The sequence below is a fragment of the Lepisma saccharinum genome, chromosome 3 (assembly GCF_977018435.1).
Source record: "Lepisma saccharinum chromosome 3, izLepSacc3.1, whole genome shotgun sequence".
Lineage (NCBI taxonomy): Eukaryota > Metazoa > Arthropoda > Insecta > Zygentoma > Lepismatidae > Lepisma > Lepisma saccharinum.
In genome coordinates this window covers 114,312,302-114,332,038 of record NC_139231.1, presented here as the reverse complement: position 1 = coordinate 114,332,038, position 19,737 = coordinate 114,312,302, and the positions used below count along the sequence as shown (strand labels likewise).

Genomic DNA, 19,737 nt, shown 5'->3' with positions numbered 1-19,737 from the left:
TTTTATGGTTTATGAACCGCTATGAACGGTGGTAATGGGTGTAGGTACAGGTCCAATTACGATTGGGGACGGTCCCGGTACTCGAACCCGAGATATGTAATATTATTAATTAGTACTATGCAGTAATTTCATCATGTTATGAAACACGGTGGTGCAACACGCTAGACAGAAGACGGTGAACTCCGCGCAGGTAGAGGAGAAAGGAATTTTGGGGAAGCGCGGTCAAGGTCAAATGACGTCACAACGTCAGAACAAAGAAAGAACCCGATTGACCAATCAGAACCGGTTTTTTCAAGGTTAACCAGTACGCAAGAACAGGAGAAAGGTATGTAATGCCGTAGGGCAGGGGAGGGATTCAACCAGACAACAAAGAATGTCTGAGAATGCGCAGCAAGGGTCAAATCTCTGAAGCTATGCGGTTTCCGCCGCCAATTAATATTCCGCTCAGGTTTGCCTCCAAGGCACAGGACGCTTTAGCGCAGGTTTTTTTTATCTGTACTATGAAGAAGGGAGAGCTATTAGGGACGGGGCCTACAGTTTTCACCATTTGCTTTTATCACGGGGTAACGAACCTAGGACCCTTTGATTATTGATTTAGGTAGTAAATGTATGTTACTGTGTGCTATTTAACTTAATTTTGAGTTTATTTTTTACCAAACTTTGACTTTATGTCAAACATTTTCACAGCTTATCCTTATTTTTACAAAAATAACACTATTTGTACTATTCAAGCAACATTTTTTATTAAATTTTGCACTCACAAAAAACATTTTTTCAATTTTTAACTTATTATTTTACAATTTTATGTTAATTTTTTTACCAAAATAACACTATTTGTACTATTCAGGTAACATTTTTTATTAAATTTTGGACTCGCAAAGACATTTTTTCAACTTTTAACTTATTATTTTACAACTTTAAGTTAATTTTTTACCAAAATAACACTATTTGTACTATTCAAGCAACATTTTTTATTAAATTTTGCACTCACAAAAAACATTTTTTCAATTTTTAACTTATTATTTTACAATTTTATGTTAATTTTTTTACCAAAATAACACTATTTGTACTATTCAGGCAACATTTTTTATTAAATTTTGGACTCGCAAAGACATTTTTTCAACTTTTAACTTATTATTTTACAACTTTAAGTTAATTTTTTACCAAAATAACACTATTTATACTATTAAGGAAAGACTTTTAGTTATATTTTCGACACACAAAGTGTGTGTTCTCAACTTCTATCTGTTTATTTCACAAGTTTAGGCTTATTATTATTCAAATAACACAATTCAATCTGTTCAGGAAAGACTTTTAGTCGCATTTTCGACACACAAAGTGTGTGTTCTCAACTTCTATCTGTTTATTAGGCTTATTATTACTCAAATAACATTATTTATACTATTCAGGCAACATTTTTTTATTAAATTTTGGACTCAGAAAGATATTTTTACAACTTTTTAACTTATTATTTTACAAGTTTATACCTATTTTTAATCTAAATAACACTATTTACACTATTCAGGAAAGACTTTTAGTTACATTTTCGGCACACAAAGTGTGTGTTCTCAACTTTTATTTGTTTATTTCTCAAGTTTAGCCTAATATTTACTCAAATAGCACGATTTGATCGTGTCTTTTATTACATTTTGGACACACACACACACACACACACACACACACACACACACACACACACACACACACACACACACACACACACACACACAGAGAGAGAGAGAGAGAGAGAGAGAGAGAGAGAGAGAGAGAGATTTCCAAGTTTACAGGATTATTCTCTAGTTTACTCAAATAACACAATTTAGATGTGTTTTGAATTATATTTTGGATGCAAAAGTATGTTTTGACAAGTTCTACCCTTTTATTTTACAAGTTTAGGCTTATTATTACTCAAATAACACAATTTAATCCAGTCAGGAAGGATTTGTTATTATATTTTGGACTCAGAAAGATATTTTTACAACTTTTTAACTTATTATTTTACAAGTTTATACCTATTTTTAATCTAAATAACACTATTTACACTATTCAGGAAAGACTTTTAGTTACATTTTCGGCACACAAAGTGTGTGTTCTCAACTTTTATTTGTTTATTTCTCAAGTTTAGCCTAATATTTACTCAAATAGCACGATTTGATCGTGTCTTTTATTACATTTTGGACACACACACACACACACACACACACACACACACACACACACACACACACACACACACACACACACACACACACACACACACAGAGAGAGAGAGAGAGAGAGAGAGAGAGAGAGAGAGAGATTTCCAAGTTTACAGGATTATTCTCTAGTTTACTCAAATAACACAATTCTATCTGTTCAGGAAAGACTTTTAGTTACATTTTCGACACACAAAGTGTGTGTTCTCAACTTCTATCTGTTTATTTCACAAGTTTAGGCTTATTATTACCAAAATAACACAATTCAATCTGTTCAGGAAAGACTTTTAGTTATATTTTCGACACACAGAGTGTGTGATCTCAATTTCTATCTGTTTATTTCACAAGTTTAGGCTTATTATTACCAAAATAACACAATTCAATCTGTTCAAGAAAGACTTTTAGTTATATTTTCGACACACAGAGTGTGTGTTCTCAACTTTTATTTGTTTATTTTACAAGTTTAGCCTAATATTTACTCAAATAACACGATTTGAACGTGTTTTTATTACATTTTGGACACACACGCACTCTCTCACACACACACACACACACACACACACACAGAGAGAGAGAGAGAGAGAGAGAGATTTTCCAAGTTTAGGTTTCTTTCCACTCAAATAACACAATTTAGATGTGTTTTGAATTATATTTTGTACACATGAAGTGTGTTTCGTCAAGTTTTACCCTTTTATTTTACAAGTTTAGGCTTAATATTATTCAAATAACACAATTTAATCCAGTCAGGAAGGATTTGTTATTATATTTTGGATGCACAAAGAGAGGTTTTCAACTTTTTTATTGATTTTTTGCAGGGTATGTATTAATTTTTATTTATTTTGTTTTGTATACATTTACAAATTTTTAACTTAGAGTTTAGTATTTATTTAATTTTTTTCAAAAACACTAAAAAAAAGTACTTTAGCTAAAATGTAAGCCACAGAATATATTATTATTATTATTATTATTATTATTATTATTAGGGTTTACTGATTTCCACTATGCTATTTTTGGTTCTGTATTTCTATATGTATTTATTTAGGACAGGTTACGCCTGCTACGTAGGAAAGTTTGTTTATTTTAGAGTTTGCTGAGTATTTTGTTACTGCTATACTAGGTAAAGTTTCCAAAATATATCAGGTAGGGCTCCATCCATATACTTTTGTTTTTGCTGTTTGGAGATGATGCGATCAGCACCACTCTCCATCTGCTTTTTATTTTATGTACCCAATATTATTTTGAGGCTTAGTGAATTCTAGAGCCTATTTATGCAGGAGAGAGGGCTTGAAATTTTTGATCTCGGATAACCCACAACTATTTGTCAGAGTATTTTAAAGGATATTTGATATTTATTATGTGCCACTAGAATGTCAAAGCTTGCTTAATTTTTATGTCTGTAACGCTGTTATTTCTAGCTAAGCCTTACTGGATAAAGTACACGAAATGTTTATCATTTTAACTATTTACCTTAATACGAGGCCAAATTTTTAGTGTAACGAAAATTATGATGTGTCTATAAAGACTGAAATCCCTTTCCCGATGGGTCCATAACTGGACGCTTACGAACATTGTTTCTTTTATTTTAAAAAAATATAACCATTTATCAATATATTGACAATTCACAGGACAATACGAAGTTAACAGACGGCTTAGGGGCCTAGGTCCACTTTCCAAACTTTTTTACTATTCTAGAAGAATTATTTAGCTTTATAGCCTTTTTCAAGGTATTTTTGAAGTATTACTGGCTTCTTTGGGTGCATCAACACTTGGGATATTTCCATTTGGTTTATTATACGAGGTTTATTTTTTACTCTAAGATCAATATATGTCTCCGAGGACTAAAATACATTTATTGAAGCTAAAAGCTTAGGCTGTAACTAGGGACTTAGCATGTATATCGACAATTTATAGGACAACACGAACCTTACAAAGGATTATAGGTGACGTACGACCACACGCCAGAGCTTTGTTAATCTGCAAGAAGCAGTTGCAACTAATGCTATGAGGATATAATGTTAATTTTTCATTGTTTCACAAGGAGGCTATTTTTTACACAACCAATATTTGCTTTTTCAAGTAACTACATGTACCTGAAGCACACATGCCAACACTAACTAGATTTTGATTTATACTATCTCAGGTGCTAAATGTATCAAGAACACTGATTGTATATATTTTTGAGAATCCAACTATATCAGGATTTTTCTATGTAAGTATATTTTTATTGACTGGCTTATTTAACAGATCAAACAGAAAGACGGCAAAATTCACTAAATGTAGGTGATTGCATGAAAATAACTAGATCAAGGGGTGACCAACAGTGAGCTGAATGTATATATAGAGGGTTGCGCTCTATTATTCTCACCTTCGCTGGATTGGCGAAGGAACGCACTTGTGGGCGGTAGAACCTGAACGGGCTCCACCATGGCATCGGAGACTCGAAGCAGATGTTTTGGAGGATGAACCCAAGTAGGGTCATAGGCGCTACGACCAATTTGGTCATTGCTTTTTATATGAGGAACCAATTTGGCCCACTCCCAAAATTAACTTAGATTGCTTATAACTTATGAAATTTGAAGTCTGCACAAGATCCGATGACAAAATCTAAAATTGTAACAACCCTGCCAGGGACTTGAACCCTGGACAGATAGGTTAAAAGCCTAGCGCTATACAAACTAAGCTACCTGCATTTTTAAAAAGTTAGTTATGTTAAGAAATATATTGAATCACCTGAGAACACTCTTGGTCTGGTTCGACAGAGAAGGAGACAACATTTCCAAATTTTTACAGACTGGATGTATTTTTCCACTATAGAGGCCTTCACTATATGTAATTCGAAACGCTAAAGTTCAGCTAGCTTCCAAAATTGAGGTAAAAATTGTGTTTGGCGAGATTAACAAGTTACAATTATATCCAGTTACGGACAAATAAAGCTAAAAGTCTCAGATTTGCTGTACTAGCCAAGTTTTAGTAACATTTTCTTCACTTTAGTACAAATATCAAAGAAATAGGTATATTTTATTTATAATTTGACAAAATGTACTAGTATTTAATTCACAAAGTTAGGTAAAAAACAGTATTTTTTTTAAAATATTGTTACTGCCTTCAAATTTTATGTTATTTAGCCACTAACAACTGGTTTACACTGCTTGGCATCCTTTAAATAGGAAAAGAAGGAATTATTTTTTAGTATTTTTACTACTTTATATTTATTTAAGAAAACAATTCTACACTTTAACTTAATTTTAACAAATTGTTACTAATTTATATATCAAAGTTATGTTATTTAGAGTGCATAAAGGCGTATAAAGTTAATATTTGTACTTATCAGTTCAACTAACAATTATATTTTACACACAAAAGATACAGTTAAATTACTTGAATCAGAGAATAATATTTTACAGTAATTGATTCATTCAGCACTAGTCAGTACTTTTATGCATCAGAAAGTTTTCTTAATTTTCTATTACGCATGATATTTTGGGCTATTCTTAAAATGTATTTCTAGGGCAAACTGGTTTAATTTTCTGCTTATAATGCAATGTTGACAGTTTTCGCACAATGCATTGTACATTTGTTATATTCTCTACGTACAATCCAAATATTATGCTTATTTAATGTATAACTAACTAACTCTCTACCCTTCTTAAACCCGAAGTTTCATGGCTGCAGCAACACATGCCTTTCATCTGTCCCTGTCCTGAGCAAGATCTATATACTCCTTTCCTTCCCCACCAATTTCCTTTAGGTCCATCTCTACATTATCCCTTCATCTTTGTTTTGGTCTTTCTATTGGTCTTTTACCATCAGGTTTCCCAACAAGAATCCTGTATACTCTTCTTTCCTCTCCCATTCGTACCACATGATCTACACACCTAAGTCTTCTTGATTTAATTATTCTAATAATATCTGGACATGAATACAAATTATGTACTTCTAAATTATGTAACCTTCTCCACTCATTTGTCTCCTCATCTGTTTTAGGCCCAAATATTTTCCTAAGAATTTTTATTTTCAAATACTCTCAATTTATGTTACTTTTTCAATGTAAGGGACCAGGTTTATTTAACTTTTATTTTTTGTAATTAACAAAAATTAAAAGCTTATACTGTAGTTATTATATCTTTTTCTATCAGCTTATTTTGAAATTAATATTATAAAATTAACATAAAGTTGTAAAATAATAAGTTAAAAGTTGAAAAAATCTCTTTGTAAATACAAAATTTAATAAAAAATGTTGCCTGAATAGTACAAATAGTGTTATTTTGGTAAAAATTAACATAAAGTTGTAAAATAATAAGTTAAACGTTGAAAAAATGTCTTTGTGAGTGCAAAATTTAATAAAAAATGTTGCCTGATTAGTACAAATAGTGTTATTTTGGTAAAAATAAGGATAAGCTGTGAAAATGTTTGACATAAAGTCAAAGTTTGGTAAAAAATAAACTCAAAATTAAGTTAAATAGCACACAGTAACATACATTTACTACCTAAATCAATAATCAAAGGGTCCTAGGTTCGTTACCCCGTGATAAAAGAAAATGGTGAAAATTGTAGGCCCCGTCCCTAATAGCTCTCCCTTCTTCATAGTACAGATAAAAAAAACCCTGCGCTAAAGCGTCCTGTGCCTTGGAGGCAAACCTGAGCGGAATATTAATTGGCGGCGGAAACCGCATAGCTTCAAAGATTTGACCCTTGCTGCGCATTCTCAGACATCCTTTGTTGTCTGGTTGAATCCCTCCCCTGCCCTACGGCATTGCATACCTTTCTCCTGTTCTTGCGTACTGGTTAACCTTGAAAAAACCGGTTCTGAAAATCTACCGACGCGTTCTCTGATTGGTGATTCAGATTCCTTCTTTGTCCTGACGTTCTGACGTCATTTGACCTTGACCGCATTTCTCCCAAATTCCTTTCTCGTCTACCCTCAGCGCGGAGCGCAGAGTTCACCGTCTTCTGTCTAGCGTGTTGCACCACCGTGTTTCATACAATAATAACATACATTATTACATAGTACTAATTAATAACATTACATATCGCGGGTTCAAATACCGGGACCGTCCCAAATCGTAATTGGACCTGTACCTACACCCATTACCACCGTTCATAGCGGTACATAAACCATAGAAAACTTATTTTCAATATTATAAACATTAATATTATCGATTTATACATTACATACTTTGCAGTAATGAATATAAAACCATATGCATAGCGTTTAGTACCTCTAATTACCTGCTATATACATATTTTTCATAAAATAAATAATTATATATTCATAAAAAGTTATAAACATGCAAATACATAAATGTAAAGTATTCTAAGTACTTGCAAATGAATTCTAAGTACATGCGAATTAATTAAAACCCGTCCAAATTAGTTATAAGTACGTGCAAATAAAGGACCACCCACGAAGAAAACAGGCCTTGGCGCGTTCCGATACTACTAATCGGGACTGGGACCTACAGTTTAAAGTGGGATCCGAACCACTGTGCAATATGCCTCCACCTCCACATTGAAAGTCAATGGCATCAAAACAATAGAGAAGTGTCCGTGGCTGTATATCACACCAGAACAAGACGTACATTGGAATAACTTTGAGTAGAGTTGCATCGAGGAAGAACATTTTTACTTGTATTTGCAAAGCAAACTTACAATAACATCAGTAGCGAAGCGTAGTCTTACTAAGGAGGCAAGCGATATTTCAGAGCAACAAGACATGTAGTAACAATGGCTTGCCGAAAGGGGGAGGGGGGTTTCAAGGTTTATAGTCTCATTGGCCCTTTCACTGGATTTGACAAAATATCATAATAAAGTGAACGTACTAAAAATAAACCATATGATCCGCAAACGTCACATTTACTTTCAAAATTCCAGGTAATGTTATTCATATGGTAGTAGACGTCTTACATATGCGAACCTTCCGCAAACGGCTAAAGGTGTGTACGAAATTTATTATTTATTTATTAGTATCCACATTAAAGTGTAGGTCCAGTCCCGATTAGCCTTATTAGTAGAAGAGGAATGCGCCAACGTCAATCGCTATTTAATATTCGCAATTCATTTGCACGTACTTAGAACTTATTTGCACGGGTTTTAATTAATTCGCATGTACTTAGAATTCATTTGCAAGTACTTAGAATACTTTACATTTATGTATTTGCATGTTTATAACTTTTTATGAATATATATTTATTTATTTTATGAAAAATATGTATATAGAAGGTAATTAGAGGTACTAAACGGTATGCATATGGTTTTATATTCATTACTGCAAAGTATGTAATGTATAAATCGATAATATTAATGTTTATAATATTGAAAATAAGTTTTTATGGTTTATGAACCGCTATGAACGGTGGTAATGGGTGTAGGTACAGGTCCAATTACGATTGGGGACGGTCCCGGTACTCGAACCCGAGATATGTAATATTATTAATTAGTACTATGCAGTAATTTCATCATGTTATGAAACACGGTGGTGCAACACGCTAGACAGAAGACGGTGAACTCCGCGCAGGTAGAGGAGAAAGGAATTTTGGGGAAGCGCGGTCAAGGTCAAATGACGTCACAACGTCAGAACAAAGAAAGAACCCGATTGACCAATCAGAACCGGTTTTTTCAAGGTTAACCAGTACGCAAGAACAGGAGAAAGGTATGTAATGCCGTAGGGCAGGGGAGGGATTCAACCAGACAACAAAGAATGTCTGAGAATGCGCAGCAAGGGTCAAATCTCTGAAGCTATGCGGTTTCCGCCGCCAATTAATATTCCGCTCAGGTTTGCCTCCAAGGCACAGGACGCTTTAGCGCAGGTTTTTTTTATCTGTACTATGAAGAAGGGAGAGCTATTAGGGACGGGGCCTACAGTTTTCACCATTTGCTTTTATCACGGGGTAACGAACCTAGGACCCTTTGATTATTGATTTAGGTAGTAAATGTATGTTACTGTGTGCTATTTAACTTAATTTTGAGTTTATTTTTTACCAAACTTTGACTTTATGTCAAACATTTTCACAGCTTATCCTTATTTTTACAAAAATAACACTATTTGTACTATTCAAGCAACATTTTTTATTAAATTTTGCACTCACAAAAAACATTTTTTCAATTTTTAACTTATTATTTTACAATTTTATGTTAATTTTTTTACCAAAATAACACTATTTGTACTATTCAGGTAACATTTTTTATTAAATTTTGGACTCGCAAAGACATTTTTTCAACTTTTAACTTATTATTTTACAACTTTAAGTTAATTTTTTACCAAAATAACACTATTTGTACTATTCAAGCAACATTTTTTATTAAATTTTGCACTCACAAAAAACATTTTTTCAATTTTTAACTTATTATTTTACAATTTTATGTTAATTTTTTTACCAAAATAACACTATTTGTACTATTCAGGCAACATTTTTTATTAAATTTTGGACTCGCAAAGACATTTTTTCAACTTTTAACTTATTATTTTACAACTTTAAGTTAATTTTTTACCAAAATAACACTATTTATACTATTAAGGAAAGACTTTTAGTTATATTTTCGACACACAAAGTGTGTGTTCTCAACTTCTATCTGTTTATTTCACAAGTTTAGGCTTATTATTATTCAAATAACACAATTCAATCTGTTCAGGAAAGACTTTTAGTCGCATTTTCGACACACAAAGTGTGTGTTCTCAACTTCTATCTGTTTATTAGGCTTATTATTACTCAAATAACATTATTTATACTATTCAGGCAACATTTTTTTATTAAATTTTGGACTCAGAAAGATATTTTTACAACTTTTTAACTTATTATTTTACAAGTTTATACCTATTTTTAATCTAAATAACACTATTTACACTATTCAGGAAAGACTTTTAGTTACATTTTCGGCACACAAAGTGTGTGTTCTCAACTTTTATTTGTTTATTTCTCAAGTTTAGCCTAATATTTACTCAAATAGCACGATTTGATCGTGTCTTTTATTACATTTTGGACACACACACACACACACACACACACACACACACACACACACACACACACACACACACACACACACACACACAGAGAGAGAGAGAGAGAGAGAGAGAGAGAGAGAGAGAGAGATTTCCAAGTTTACAGGATTATTCTCTAGTTTACTCAAATAACACAATTTAGATGTGTTTTGAATTATATTTTGGATGCAAAAGTATGTTTTGACAAGTTCTACCCTTTTATTTTACAAGTTTAGGCTTATTATTACTCAAATAACACAATTTAATCCAGTCAGGAAGGATTTGTTATTATATTTTGGACTCAGAAAGATATTTTTACAACTTTTTAACTTATTATTTTACAAGTTTATACCTATTTTTAATCTAAATAACACTATTTACACTATTCAGGAAAGACTTTTAGTTACATTTTCGGCACACAAAGTGTGTGTTCTCAACTTTTATTTGTTTATTTCTCAAGTTTAGCCTAATATTTACTCAAATAGCACGATTTGATCGTGTCTTTTATTACATTTTGGACACACACACACACACACACACACACACACACACACACACACACACACACACACACACACACACAGAGAGAGAGAGAGAGAGAGAGAGAGAGAGAGAGAGAGAGAGAGAGAGAGAGAATAATCCTGTAAACTTGGAAATCTCTCTCTCTCTCTCTCTCTCTCTCTCTCTCTCTCTCTGTGTGTGTGTGTGTGTGTGTGTGTGTGTGTGTGTGTGTGTGTGTGTGTGTGTGTGTGTGTGTGTGTGTGTGTGTGTCCAAAATGTAATAAAAGACACGATCAAATCGTGCTATTTGAGTAAATATTAGGCTAAACTTGAGAAATAAACAAATAAAAGTTGAGAACACACACTTTGTGTGCCGAAAATGTAACTAAAAGTCTTTCCTGAATAGTGTAAATAGTGTTATTTAGATTAAAAATAGGTATAAACTTGTAAAATAATAAGTTAAAAAGTTGTAAAAATATCTTTCTGAGTCCAAAATATAATAACAAATCCTTCCTGACTGGATTAAATTGTGTTATTTGAGTAATAATAAGCCTAAACTTGTAAAATAAAAGGGTAGAACTTGTCAAGACATACTTTTGCATCCAAAATATAATTCAAAACACATCTAAATTGTGTTATTTGAGTAAACTAGAGAATAATCCTGTAAACTTGGAAATCTCTCTCTCTCTCTCTCTCTCTCTCTCTCTCTCTCTGTGTGTGTGTGTGTGTGTGTGTGTGTGTGTGTGTGTGTGTGTGTCCAAAATGTAATAAAAGACACGATCAAATCGTGCTATTTGAGTAAATATTAGGCTAAACTTGAGAAATAAACAAATAAAAGTTGAGAACACACACTTTGTGTGCCGAAAATGTAACTAAAAGTCTTTCCTGAATAGTGTAAATAGTGTTATTTAGATTAAAAATAGGTATAAACTTGTAAAATAATAAGTTAAAAAGTTGTAAAAATATCTTTCTGAGTCCAAAATTTAATAAAAAAATGTTGCCTGAATAGTATAAATAATGTTATTTGAGTAATAATAAGCCTAATAAACAGATAGAAGTTGAGAACACACACTTTGTGTGTCGAAAATGCGACTAAAAGTCTTTCCTGAACAGATTGAATTGTGTTATTTGAATAATAATAAGCCTAAACTTGTGAAATAAACAGATAGAAGTTGAGAACACACACTTTGTGTGTCGAAAATATAACTAAAAGTCTTTCCTTAATAGTATAAATAGTGTTATTTTGGTAAAAAATTAACTTAAAGTTGTAAAATAATAAGTTAAAAGTTGAAAAAATGTCTTTGCGAGTCCAAAATTTAATAAAAAATGTTGCCTGAATAGTACAAATAGTGTTATTTTGGTAAAAAAATTAACATAAAATTGTAAAATAATAAGTTAAAAATTGAAAAAATGTTTTTTGTGAGTGCAAAATTTAATAAAAAATGTTGCTTGAATAGTACAAATAGTGTTATTTTGGTAAAAAATTAACTTAAAGTTGTAAAATAATAAGTTAAAAGTTGAAAAAATGTCTTTGCGAGTCCAAAATTTAATAAAAAATGTTACCTGAATAGTACAAATAGTGTTATTTTGGTAAAAAAATTAACATAAAATTGTAAAATAATAAGTTAAAAATTGAAAAAATGTTTTTTGTGAGTGCAAAATTTAATAAAAAATGTTGCTTGAATAGTACAAATAGTGTTATTTTTGTAAAAATAAGGATAAGCTGTGAAAATGTTTGACATAAAGTCAAAGTTTGGTAAAAAATAAACTCAAAATTAAGTTAAATAGCACACAGTAACATACATTTACTACCTAAATCAATAATCAAAGGGTCCTAGGTTCGTTACCCCGTGATAAAAGCAAATGGTGAAAACTGTAGGCCCCGTCCCTAATAGCTCTCCCTTCTTCATAGTACAGATAAAAAAAACCTGCGCTAAAGCGTCCTGTGCCTTGGAGGCAAACCTGAGCGGAATATTAATTGGCGGCGGAAACCGCATAGCTTCAGAGATTTGACCCTTGCTGCGCATTCTCAGACATTCTTTGTTGTCTGGTTGAATCCCTCCCCTGCCCTACGGCATTACATACCTTTCTCCTGTTCTTGCGTACTGGTTAACCTTGAAAAAACCGGTTCTGATTGGTCAATCGGGTTCTTTCTTTGTTCTGACGTTGTGACGTCATTTGACCTTGACCGCGCTTCCCCAAAATTCCTTTCTCCTCTACCTGCGCGGAGTTCACCGTCTTCTGTCTAGCGTGTTGCACCACCGTGTTTCATAACATGATGAAATTACTGCATAGTACTAATTAATAATATTACATATCTCGGGTTCGAGTACCGGGACCGTCCCCAATCGTAATTGGACCTGTACCTACACCCATTACCACCGTTCATAGCGGTTCATAAACCATAAAAACTTATTTTCAATATTATAAACATTAATATTATCGATTTATACATTACATACTTTGCAGTAATGAATATAAAACCATATGCATACCGTTTAGTACCTCTAATTACCTTCTATATACATATTTTTCATAAAATAAATAAATATATATTCATAAAAAGTTATAAACATGCAAATACATAAATGTAAAGTATTCTAAGTACTTGCAAATGAATTCTAAGTACATGCGAATTAATTAAAACCCGTGCAAATAAGTTCTAAGTACGTGCAAATGAATTGCGAATATTAAATAGCGATTGACGTTGGCGCATTCCTCTTCTACTCTTATTGTGCATAAAGTGGACTTAAAACACGAACTCAACAACAACAATAAAACTTAAAATATGTTATTCTGTTCACAATGTGCACAATGTATACGATTTACTTCTGTGCTGTGTACAAATATCAGTATAGTTATTTTTCAGATAGCTTTATTTTCACCCCAAGTTCTATTCAAAAGCCGTCAATTTATTGAATGTAGTTGTAAATTTTGAGAAACAGGTGGCGGTCAACACTTCTGACGTAATTTGAGCTGGACCGAGCTGGAACGCAGGGTGTAGACGAAGGTCCGTCGAATCATCCCTCCCTCCCTGGGGAAACTATTGACGGGGGTGCACACGATCTATTCGTTACTAGTTTTTGCTGGCAATATATCCACAGATGTATCCTTCTGCTTTCGGTTGAGCTCGGCTATTTTCGGGAATCACAAGCTCAGGAAGCAGAGCTTTTTGTAGAAGCGTTGTGGACGGGTTTCACCCGAATTTCAAACTTCGCCATGTGACTCCTTCGGGTGCGTTATTTTCCCGCAAAGCGGCCGCAAGCATTGAGGCTGGTGCTTGCTACAGAGCTTCTGAGGGAGTTTGCAGCCGTAATTTTTCGCGAAATCGAGTCCGAAGGAAACTAAATAAGGCTAAAACATTAAGTATATTAAATGATATTCGAATAATGCAAGCAGTGCTTGCATTGCTTGTACAGTCAACGGCAAAGATAATGGTAGGCAAATTGTCCACCGCTATTTTCATTACTTCTTTATTCTACATCCTGTGTTGTTTTAAGGAATGAAACTATGTTGGTTCGAAGCAGGCATTGTTCTCTGCTTATTGAAGTCATTATTTCAATGCATTGTCATCACATTGGGTAATTCAGACCGAATGAAAATAGTGGTGGACAATTCGCATACTGTTTCTTTCGCCGTTGGGTGTACTATATCTTCGCCTCTGAAGCATTAATTTAATGGGGTGCAAACACCTTCACGGGAAGTCGTGACGCCAAGATATCTGTGTCCTCGGAAAATATACAAAGTATTGGCTGCCCAGTAATTTAAACATTCGCCACTAGCGCCACTGTTTCCTGTCAAAGGTGCAAATATGGTGGTGGATAAAGTACTCTTGTTCTAACGTTTACTCTCTTTACTCTTTCTCTTCTCGGGGCCATTGCCCCTGGCTAGTCGAAGCTACGCCCTCTTGAACTGTATTACTTGCTGGCCACGTCTTGAAAATGGCCCCAGTATATCTGGTGGTCTCTTCCATCTACCCTTTACGCAGGCAGACGCTTTTAATTAGTTCTTTCTGGGGTGGCGTCCCTAAGGAACCAGCCTCGTAATTGCCCCTCGCCTTCTTCGTTGTCTTTCCTTGTTGCTTTTAACAGAGACCAAGAAGAAAGCTTTAAGTGCTTCCTACATCTTCGTGGCGTTCAATTAATTAAGCTCTAGCGAGCTGGGCCGTGTTCATAGGAAAGAACCTGGTCTTGTTTCGGGGAGAAATAGCACCAGTGGAAATTTCATAACTTCAGAAATGTGTTTACAAGTGCTCTTTAACAACCAGCAGAATATCGTTGCGAATTTCCAAGGAATATATTCTTACTGGTTACAAGCAGCAGAATATTGTTGCAAATTTCCAAGCACTAAGCAGAATATCGCTGCGAATTTCCAAGCAGTACATCTTACTGGCTACAAACAGCAGAATATTGCTGCAAATTTCCAAGCCGTAAGCAGAATATCGCTGCGAATTTCCAAGCAGTACATTCTTACTGGCTACAAACAGCGAATGCCGAAAAATTATGTATTCTTTCTAGCTACAAACAACAGAGTATCGCTATTGGTTTCCAAGCAGTATAGCAGAGTATCGCTGCGTATATCAAAGCATTATATTCTAATTGATTTATTTACTCGTTCTGAGTCTCGTCTCAATTTGTGAATGTATGACACGTTCGCAACCCCCTTTCGGTTTATAAAACGTGCTTTGTTATCGTCTTAGGATATAGTGTAAGCAGAGTGCGTGTCACTGCACAAACTCCCACAGCTTAGAGAGATAATTAAGGCAAACGACGTTTCTTAATAAAGTTTTCCAATTTGACGTCTCATTTAGACGCTACGAACCTTGAAATAAAACCCATGTTGTCTTAAGCTTATGCAACCAAGCATCACAGATTGACAGTTATCACCAGTGCATTGACTTCGGAATTATCATTAAAGATCAGTAAGATTTATCTATAAACAACGAGTTAGCCACCCCACTTAGTTTACTTGAAATTTTCAAATACAACATATTCTTGTGTATCAAAGTCTGGAAGGAGACGCGAGTCTCTCTCAATAAGTCTCGATTTTACAGAGACTTGTCTTCTTTTTCATCTCGTCCCGAAGTACAAACTAAAGGTATGTGCCTGTGTGTCGCTGTCTGCGTTAATTCAAAACAAAATGTCGCATTTAATCCTTTACGATTCTCTTACACCACAGATTCCAGACGTGGATTCCCTATAATTAGGGTAGACGGAAGCACTATAGATTTCTGAGAGAAACCTTGCTGTTACCGCGACGTGACTTATACAGATTCGGATACCATTGGCAGGAAAGATTCTTCAATCGAGAAAATTAGTTCAATTGTGATTTCAGAAATGCAAACTCATTTCCTTCAAGCTCTTCTCGACCTAGATATGATTATAAAAACACAGAGCGGAGTACTCTTAAAATTCATGTCAAGAGTGGATCATCAGTATATTTGAAAAGTAAGCAGGTTGACTGGTTCAAAATTGCCCCTGTGAAGCTCTGGCAGCATTGTAAATACCAACGGAACTGCAACTAGTTTAATGCACACTTGAAAGGAACAGCCGAATGTGTTTTTTATGTTTCACGTATCTGTTCAGCACGTTCGCCTGTAATACTGGAGCGCATCTATTGGTTCAATGATGAATGAGTTTTGTAAGTGTTTACAGACCACATAAGCATTCAGTTAATATCTACTCTTCAGGTACTACTGCTTGCAGACCTCCGTGGCTGAGAGGTTGGCAGAGCACGCCACGGCACTAGTGGCCTTGGGTTCGAATCCTGATCTGAGCATTGGCGTCCATTTCATCGTATCACTCATGTTCATCGTCGCGATTAGCCACAATTGGAAGAAAAGTGACGTAAAATAACTTAATCCAATCAATCAATTTTCCTGCTTTATTTTTAGGAATGGAACCGAGAACGAGACGAGACAAACTTAGTTTCTTACAAGTCCACTTTATGCTAAGACAGGCTAACTGGGACTGAACCTACAATTTAAAGTGGAATGCGATCAACTGTGCAATGTGCCTCCACCGGAGATCGCACCTGGGATTCCTTGATTAAAAGGCAAGAGCGTTACCACTACTCTCTCGCCCTTGATGAAACCGGTCCAGGGTTCGATTCCCGGTGGGACCCGCCAAAATGACTGTGTACCACTGAAACGCATCAAGGTACCTAAATATCCTGTGTGGTTCAATGGTGAAATTATTAGGAAAATAAAATTAAATCATTACAAAAAGTGGAATCTTAGGAAAGAAATAAGGGGTAACAGCAGCGTACAAAATATACATCCGTGAAACGGAGGAAAACATAAGGATAGATGTAAATAATATACGGACTTATATTAGAAATAAAAAGAGGGATTCGGGTAGTAATACTTTTGAATACAACAATGAAATCTTACACAATGGGCACGATATTGTAAATGGATTTGCTACCTATTTTCTATCAGTGTACAAAGATGCTTCACAGTACTCTATAGTTGAATCGAATAAGTGCGAAACCGGAGTGCTTTCCCAACTCGATATATCGGGCATCGAACTGAATGAGATCGAGGAAGCAATTAAAACCCAAAAAAGCAGCGGGGATGGACAACATTCCTCCCTATGTGGTCAAAGGATGCGCTGAAACGCTAATAAAACCGTTGAGGATAATATTCAATAAAATTTTGGAACATCACAACTTCCCATCAAAATGGAAAATAACTAAAGTTAATCCCATCCCATAAAAGACAAATGTAAAGAACATTAATTGCTTTAGGCCAGTGTCAATTCTACCAGGTTTTTGCAGTGTTTAAACAAATACTGTACGAGAGGATAATGACAACGTACGACCGGCTATATCTCCCATGCAACACGGTTTTATATCGCGGAGGTCGACAATCACAAACTTTGCCGAATTTACACATTTTGTAGCTTATGAATTAGACGAAAGGAGACAGGTAGATGTATTCTATGCTTACCTGGCCAAGGTGTTCGATTCGGTGAATCATGACATTTTACTTCGTATTTTAATATTTCTAAAAACGTAATTATGCTGATAAAAGCTTACCTAATGGACCGAAAGAAAATTGTCAATTATAGAGTATGCATATCTCGGGAATACCCTATGCCTTCTGGGGTGCCGCAGGGCTCCAATCTGGGCCCACTCCTTTTCTTACTCTTTATTAACGACCTCACGAAAATTATTACGAAATAGCGTTGCCTTATATTTGCTGACGATGTAAAAAATATTTACAACAATTTGCTCTGATGAAGACAGCCTTGACTTGCAGGCAGACGGTAATACATTACTGCAATGGAGCGAAAATAATAGACTTTCTTTTAATATTGATAAATGTTAGGTAATGTCTATAACAAACTCTCAATAAGAAACTTCCAGTATCAGATGGGAGGAAAACAAATAACTAGGGCCACTAAATTCACGGATCTTGGTGTTACATACGACGCAAATCTATGTTTTAAAGACCATATGCATCATATCGTTAACCAAGCGTATAAGAAATTAGGATTCATAGAAAGATTTGGGGGAGATCTGAAAAGTACATCAATATTACTAACTTTGTATGTCTCCCTAGTACGCTCACTCGTAGAATATGCATCGGTAATATGGCAGCCTTTGTCCAAAAAACATATGAGGGAAGTAGAGACGATTCAGTCCAAATTCTTGAGGTATCTTAAGTACAAAAAAGACAAAGGGTACCACCCTAAATTCACTCCGTACTCTGAATTTGTATCGCAGTTTAACATTGAAAAAATTGAAAAAGGTTTAATCTAAATTTGATGAGCACGCTATATAAAATTGCAAATAACAAAATAGACTCTATGGGGCTAGTATCTGCATTACAATATCGTGTACCTCAAATGAGAACCAGACCGAAACCCGAGTTGTTTCATGTACCAAAATATAGAACCAACTATGTAAAGATATCCCCGATGTGAAGAATGGGTAAAAATTATAATGAAGTGGTAGCAAATGATCCGAGCGTTGATATAAACAATATATCACTTCAATCATTCAAATGAGCCCTACTGGCTCAGTGGAGAAAGGAGTGAGGGGTTCGTCAATATAGTAACTAGTGAAACAATTTATGTTATGCACAAATATATGTAATGTACAAATATAATGCATGAATATATGCAATGCACAAAATGTATGTATGTCTAAATGGAACAATGTTCTGTAGCATCATTTGTTTAATAAATAAATAAATAAACTTTTATAAAACGGGGGGAAAAAAATCGGCGTTGACCAACCATCGAGAGGACAATTTGGGAGCTACTTGAATAGAAAAAGTTTGCAGAATCAAGTCTCGAGAGTCATAAAACAGAGGCGATGGGACTCGCTGTTGCTCCATGGAGTTTAGTTTTTTAGTGTGAAAAAGGTCTTACATTTCTGCATCCATAAGCTACATCAAGTCTGTATTTACTAATAGACGCAACCTTACGGTAAATACTTTTTAGAAGTCAGTACACAAATCGTCGAATCAGAACTACAGGAACTCCAAAAAATTCTGTTTTCAGTTTTGTTTGTCTGAAGAACTCTACTTGGAGTCAGATCTATATATCTCCACTTCTGGTCCTTAGCAGTAAGGTGTAGCTACGTATCTCTAATTAACTGGCTCTTTTTAAGTCAGATGTATCCGTAATAATTGTTTCTTCTGCTGTAAATTTGATTAATTGGGAGTTATGTCCTCTCTCCCCCTCTGGTTCTCACACGAAATTATATCGTTGCAATGCAGCTGAAAAATATTTTGATACATTTCTCTATATTTTTTTACAAGGATTACGTACAAGAAATTTGGTGTTGTGATGTTATGATTAAGGCTTGGCTGGACCTTTCGCCGACGACAGCGAAACTGTTTTTTTTTTCTTTAAATTTCCTCACTTTCCAAAGTCGGAGAGAAATAAATGTGTTCAGAATTTCTTCCAGAGCATTCATTTGAATCTTCGCGCGGTTTGCTTTGCTGTTGTCTAGATATTCAGGCCGGCCCCTGTGGCGGAGTGGTTAGCATATCGCCCTACGACGCCAGGGGTCCCGGGTACAAATCCTGGCCTGGGCATGGATATTTGTGAG

The 19,737-nt window shown here is 34.6% G+C and overlaps 1 protein-coding gene across 3 annotated transcripts in view; it reads right to left on the bottom strand.

Annotated features, from left to right (window-relative positions):
• Positions 1 to 19,737, bottom strand: part of Nrt (Neurotactin) — a 229,208-nt gene that overhangs the window by 107,727 nt on the left and 101,744 nt on the right. The gene's annotated exons all lie outside the window — the stretch shown is intronic.